At 36.1% G+C, this 5,732-nt stretch overlaps 2 long non-coding RNA genes across 2 annotated transcripts; one reads left to right on the top strand and one right to left on the bottom strand.

Moving 5' to 3' along the window:
* The first annotated feature begins 1,384 nt into the window (after positions 1-1,384).
* Positions 1,385-2,058, top strand: LOC121993884. The gene is made up of 3 exons (XR_006115459.1): positions 1,385-1,694; positions 1,805-1,913; positions 1,995-2,058. It is a non-coding gene; the product is annotated as an uncharacterized LOC121993884 (long non-coding RNA).
* Positions 2,059-4,661: 2,603 nt separating this feature from the next.
* On the bottom strand, positions 4,662-5,220 carry LOC121993883. The gene is made up of 3 exons (XR_006115458.1): positions 5,139-5,220; positions 4,837-4,961; positions 4,662-4,688 (listed from the first exon to the last, which is right to left on the bottom strand). It is a non-coding gene; the product is annotated as an uncharacterized LOC121993883 (long non-coding RNA).
* Between the last annotated feature and the right edge of the window lie 512 nt (positions 5,221-5,732).

Here is a 5,732-nt window from a genome sequence, read left to right as displayed (position 1 = left end):
TCCCAAAATCTTTGATGCCAACTTTTGGAACGAATTATGGTTTGTTGCAAATTCGGCAACGAATTTGGGGACAAAATTGGCGACGAATAAAATTTTCGTCCCCAAATTCGTCGCAAAAAAGGAACGAATAATTTTTTGTTGCAAAGTTAGCAACGAATTTGGGGATGAATTCAGTTCGGAGGAAATAATTTTTTGTTGCCAAATTTGTTCCTATTTTTGCAACAAATTTGGGGACGAATTCGGTGTCAAATTATTTTTTGTTGCTAAGTTTGTCCCTAATAATGCAACGAATTTGGGGACGAATTCGGTGACAAATTTTTTTTTGTTGCCAAATTTGTCCCTAATTTTGCAACAAATAATAAATTTGTTGCAAAATTGGCAACGTATTTTGCAACAAAATTTGGCAATGACTTCAATATTCGTAGCCAAATTCGTTGATAATTTTCATAAGCATTTGCGACGAATTTGGGAACAAAAATACTAATTTAATTAATAAATAAATTTTCGTCCCAAAATTCGTCCCAGAATCTGGAACGAATTTTGGGAGGAATTTTGTGGATTCGTCCCAAAATTCGTCCCAAAATCTGGGACGAATTTTGTGGATTCATCCCAGAATTCGTCCCAAATTCTGGGACGAATCCACATATTCGTCCCAGATTCTGGGACGAAAATAAATTTGTCGCAAAATTATTGAGGATTACGATAGAGTGGGAACAAATTGTTTTCGTCGCCAAATTCGTCTCTAATATTAAATTTTTTTTCCAAATTAAATTTCTTTCTATAATTCAATCCATAGATACATAAACACCAAATTCAAATAACATATTATATACATTCAACACATCCTAATTTCACATACAGGAGTAATAATTGAACTCGATCAACTCATAATTCAACAAACATAAAGATCTCAACAAATTTTACAAGATCTATCTTGTTCAAGCTTCTAGAAAATATTATAAAGTTCAACAATCAAATGTTATATAAATCCATCATCCATCCAAGGAGGTAAATAAACTAAGAATACATCAAGTCATCTTCGTCTGCCACAAAAGCTTTGCACCCCCTCAAATCTCCTTTGCCTACATAACAACAAACAAATAAACCAGATCATGTGTAACAAGATGTGAGATCCCGGAAAAATTTAATAAATAGGGTTACTTCAGAAATAGCCTTATAAAATTTTCTGAAATTTTTAGAAATTTTCTGGGAATTTTTCGGAGCTCGTACGGAGGGTTTTGAGGGGATCAATTTCGGGTTCCGATAAAGCCTGTTTAGGATACCCGTTTAAGTAAGGAAATGTGTTAATATATAAATTCCTTTTCTTTTATTTCTCCCTTACAACGCCGATCCCAAACCCGAGCTTCCTCCTCACTTCCCCGATCTCCCCTTCTTCCTTCTATGCTCTCTCTCTCGCGGACGAATCGGAGGCGACGGGAGTGGAGCTTCTCCTTTGGCGATCCTTCCTCTGCCGGCATCGACACCACAAGCTCAGATCCGGTCGGTGGTTCTCCTCTCCAGACTGTAATCGGCCGAGGAGTTGCTGTTCGGCGGATCTTGCGGCTGATCACCGAAGGGGCTGTGGCTAGGGCACGGTGAAGGACCAGATCTCGCGTCGACCCCCATCCAATCGTCCACCGAAGCTTGGAGAGGTGCCCTAGTTCGGATTTGTGCCACTCGATTCGCCGGCGTGGGTAAGCTAGCCCTAACAGAATTTGCCTGTTCTCTGGTTTGTGCCCTAGATTGAGTCTTCTTTCCCGATTCTTGCTCGTTGCCTCCCTGATTGTTGGCGATCCTAGGTCAGGTCTTGGATTCCCTTCCTTGTTGATTGTTGATTTGAGGATCAGAGGAATCTTCGATACTCCGCTTCACGGATTGGATCGGGTGACATTTTCTAGAGACGATCAATTGAGGTAATGTTGGGAATTATGGAGATTCAAGGATCTTGTTGGATTGTTTTTCTGCTGTGATGACCTTACGGTTCTTGATTAAAGGAAGCATTGGGTTGCTGTGGATCAATGATTTAGGTCACGGGATTGATTTCCAGTGAGGTTCTTATTTGATTCCAGCATCCAGTAGCTGAGATTGAGGTAAGAAACAGATAATTGATATATGATGTGTAGGTTTTGTTCTTTGTTTTAGATGATGGATCTTAGTGTGGATGAACTAGGGTTATGATCATGTTGAATTAGGTATTTTTTTGGATTACTAGTTGTTGATTGTGATTAGATTTATTTACTTAGATTAAACTAATGGAATGATTAGGGTTAAGACAATTAACCCTAGTCAACTATTGGATTTAATCTAAGTTTAGATTTCTAATCTAATTGGTGATTAGAGGTTAGGTAACTAACCCTAATTGACCATTAGATTTAACTAGGTAAGGTGTTATTGTGTTGATTAGGGTTTTGCCCTAATTTAGTATTAGGGATTTTATTTAGCTATTCATTTGGATTTAGCTAAATAAAATATATATGTTGTTTGACGCAGGATTCTGATTCGAGACAGACGTCTCGACGTTGACTTCGGATTTGGATTGTACCTTCTATTTGAGGCGGGTACCCTTTGACTTATCTTTTTGATATTGTCTTATGATATGTGTAGCTTATATATAATTACTAGTGATTGGTAGAGTTAGCATTTCCCCGGCGTTAGCTTAGTTGATACCTATCACATGTTTCATCTGCTAGTTGCTTTATTTCAGGATTGGGTATTATATCTCTTGCCATGTGTATATATGATCATAGAGATGCATATCTATAGTGCTCTACTCTACTGGATTAGTTGCTTTACATGTGTGATACATGCTCTTGGATTCATGATACTTACATCATTGTTATATGTGATGTCTTTGGTTTATGCTGTTTATTATCATCGTTATATATGTGTTTGTCTGTTTGGCATCTACACATATGGAGGATATGTTCAGGTATGATATATTGTAGCCGCATGCACCATATCGCATGATTGCATGCTGGGCGATTGACGACTCCATTATTGTTGAGCTCGTCGGTAGCTACATTGACCTGCGCACCATGTGACCATTGCATGGGTAGTGGCACACAGAGTGTGTGGGTTGCTCGGTGGTGCTCCATTGGAGGCTCCACTCATGGGTAGTGTGATAGGCAGCGTGGTAGCACAGGGCTCCCCGTCATTGTGTACCAGGAGATGAGAGCATGGCGCTCCCTCTATAGTGAGGTTGGAGGATAGGTGTACTCCGCATCGACCTCCGTTCATCTCTCCTCGCAGTACTCATAGTGCGATCCACCTCTTCACTGGCCGGATCTGGATCGATCCAGATCCACCGATCGTCGGCGTGGAAGGATCTTTTGGGATTCGATGGTATGAAACCTCGACGATGCTTTGCTTCTTTACTATCTTGTATCTGTAGATTACCGACGCACCTCCTCTGTGAGGTTGATTTATTTCAGTTATGCATTTTCTTATTATTCTTGCTATAGACTGTACCTTATGCCTATTGCTGGTTACTACAGTTTATTTCGGCTATGCATATCTGTTATTCTGTTAGGAGACTATACCGTAGGTGGTATGGTTAGAGAACTGTACTCTTGATCTCATGGTTTAGGAGACTGTACCTTAAACTATTACTGGTGGATATATATTGTTGTACATGTCTATTGGTCTACCTGCTGAGTTCTTTGAACTCACCCCGTTGTTACTTTTTTTTCAGGTTGAGGCCGTCAGGGGAGATTCCAGTCGCTAGGCCCCTGTGTCGCGAAGATTTCTAGATATCGTTTTCTGTATTCGCTTTTATTCGTATACTTGTGATATGGGTTGTATTGTGGACTTTATATCGAACACTCGGGTTTGCTACTTTGTTTTCCGCTGCGAATATTTCATTACTTCGTGGATTTCATTTCTTCGTTGTAGTGGAGTAGGATGTGTACGTATATCTTCGTTGATTTCTATATCATCTTTTCGTTAAATATAACTGCGTGGATTGTTTACTATTTGTGTGTATTGTTCCAGCCGAGTGTGGCCGAGGTATGGATATATGTATACTGAGATTCATATTGTCCGCCGTACAGGGGAGATGCTGCCGAAATTTCTTCGGACAGGGACTACCTGGGGCGTGACACAAGAAAGATTATAAATATGATACGATATGCCCATGCAACAAGAAAGATTGGAAACAAGACATAACTGTGAAATTCCTTAAACATTCAAATAAATGCCCTATTTACCAACGATATGAATCATCCATGTCATAAAATTATAAGAAGTATCTTGAAGCTAAGTAAAAGTATCGTAAATATGATAATATTTACAAATTGTTATAATAATTTGTTATAATAAATGGCACATCAAATTGTTATAATAATACCTATTTCACCATATCAATCAATAGCTACAAATATTCTATGTCCATGACACATGGAGAGCATGAAAGATATTCTTAAAATTTCCTAACATATGAAAATAGCTCAAATGAAGAAAACACAAACTAATTAAACTTAATTTTTTCGTGATACAAGTGTTTTAGTAATCATGGTTACTTGGTTGCTAGGTAAACTCTAATCATAATTTGCAATTTGAACTAATAATACAATAGTAACAAATTTCAATAAATTAAAAGCAATTAAAAAAAATAAATAAATAAAATTAAAAGTTTAACATGTTACTTAATACTTACTTTTTTCTCGGACCTTTAGTTCGCCTTACCAACCCTATTAAAAACAAATTGACAATATTAATTAAAATAAAAATTAGAAAAGTTAACAAGCCATTGATTAATGTGTAAAACAGTAAACATGAGACAAATAATCATCATACATAATTATGGGAAATTTTTTTAAATAAGCTAACAAAACTTACCCATCATCAAAAATCAAAGTCATCATTGTGATTATCATCATCCTCCTCCTCCGCCTCCTCTTCCTCATTCTGCATTATACCTGAATTCTTGTTATACATCCAACTTCGCTCATTCTGCATTTTAACTGAATTCAGCTATTTAGTTAAACATTATTAAAAGAGATAAATCTTATCATTGAAGACCAAACAACAAAGAACAGCTTATCAAAAAGAAGAAACGCAATTAATCAACTATAAAATAACTATTTAAAGCTAACTTTATATACAGATCATTAAATGCATATTAATGAACTTAGGAATACCGAAAAGAGGTGAACAAATACAGTTGTCTTCAACTACACTGAGATTACGCCAAATTGAGACCTCCACAAACAACATTATCAATTATTATAGTATTAATCTAACAATTTTAATAGAGTTGAAGCAATTGTGATTAAATTGAAATAATAATATTTTAATGGAACAAAATTTGGAAAAAACAAAATTACTCTCTATATTAGAGCAATTGTGGATCAGAATTGACATTTTTTAGATGAAAAATAAAATATTTTGATAAGGATGTTTTTGAGATAAAAAATAGAATAGGGTCGCTTCTGTTATTTTCTTTAAAAGAAAATTTTTTTAACAGTAATAAAAATGATGAGCACCCTTTAAATTTTGTATCAAAGAAAAAAAAACATGTCAACTCTATTGTAATTTGTCCCTCCATTAATTAATTCCAATCTAAAAACTATCCTACAAGTATTTGTAATGATAAAGAGGATCAGTACACAGAAAATCAAAGGTAAATTTATACCTATGGTATATTGGAGCTCCCCATACATTTAGGATTCGAAACCCTAGTATCAAAATTTTGCCCTAGTGTAGTTGAGATTTTATTACTTCCACACCCCTAA

Source organism: Zingiber officinale, chromosome 6A (assembly GCF_018446385.1).
Source record: "Zingiber officinale cultivar Zhangliang chromosome 6A, Zo_v1.1, whole genome shotgun sequence".
NCBI classification, from domain to species: domain Eukaryota; kingdom Viridiplantae; phylum Streptophyta; class Magnoliopsida; order Zingiberales; family Zingiberaceae; genus Zingiber; species Zingiber officinale.
The sequence above is the reverse complement of the archived record's forward strand: the minus strand, read 5'-3'. Positions and strand labels throughout refer to the sequence as shown.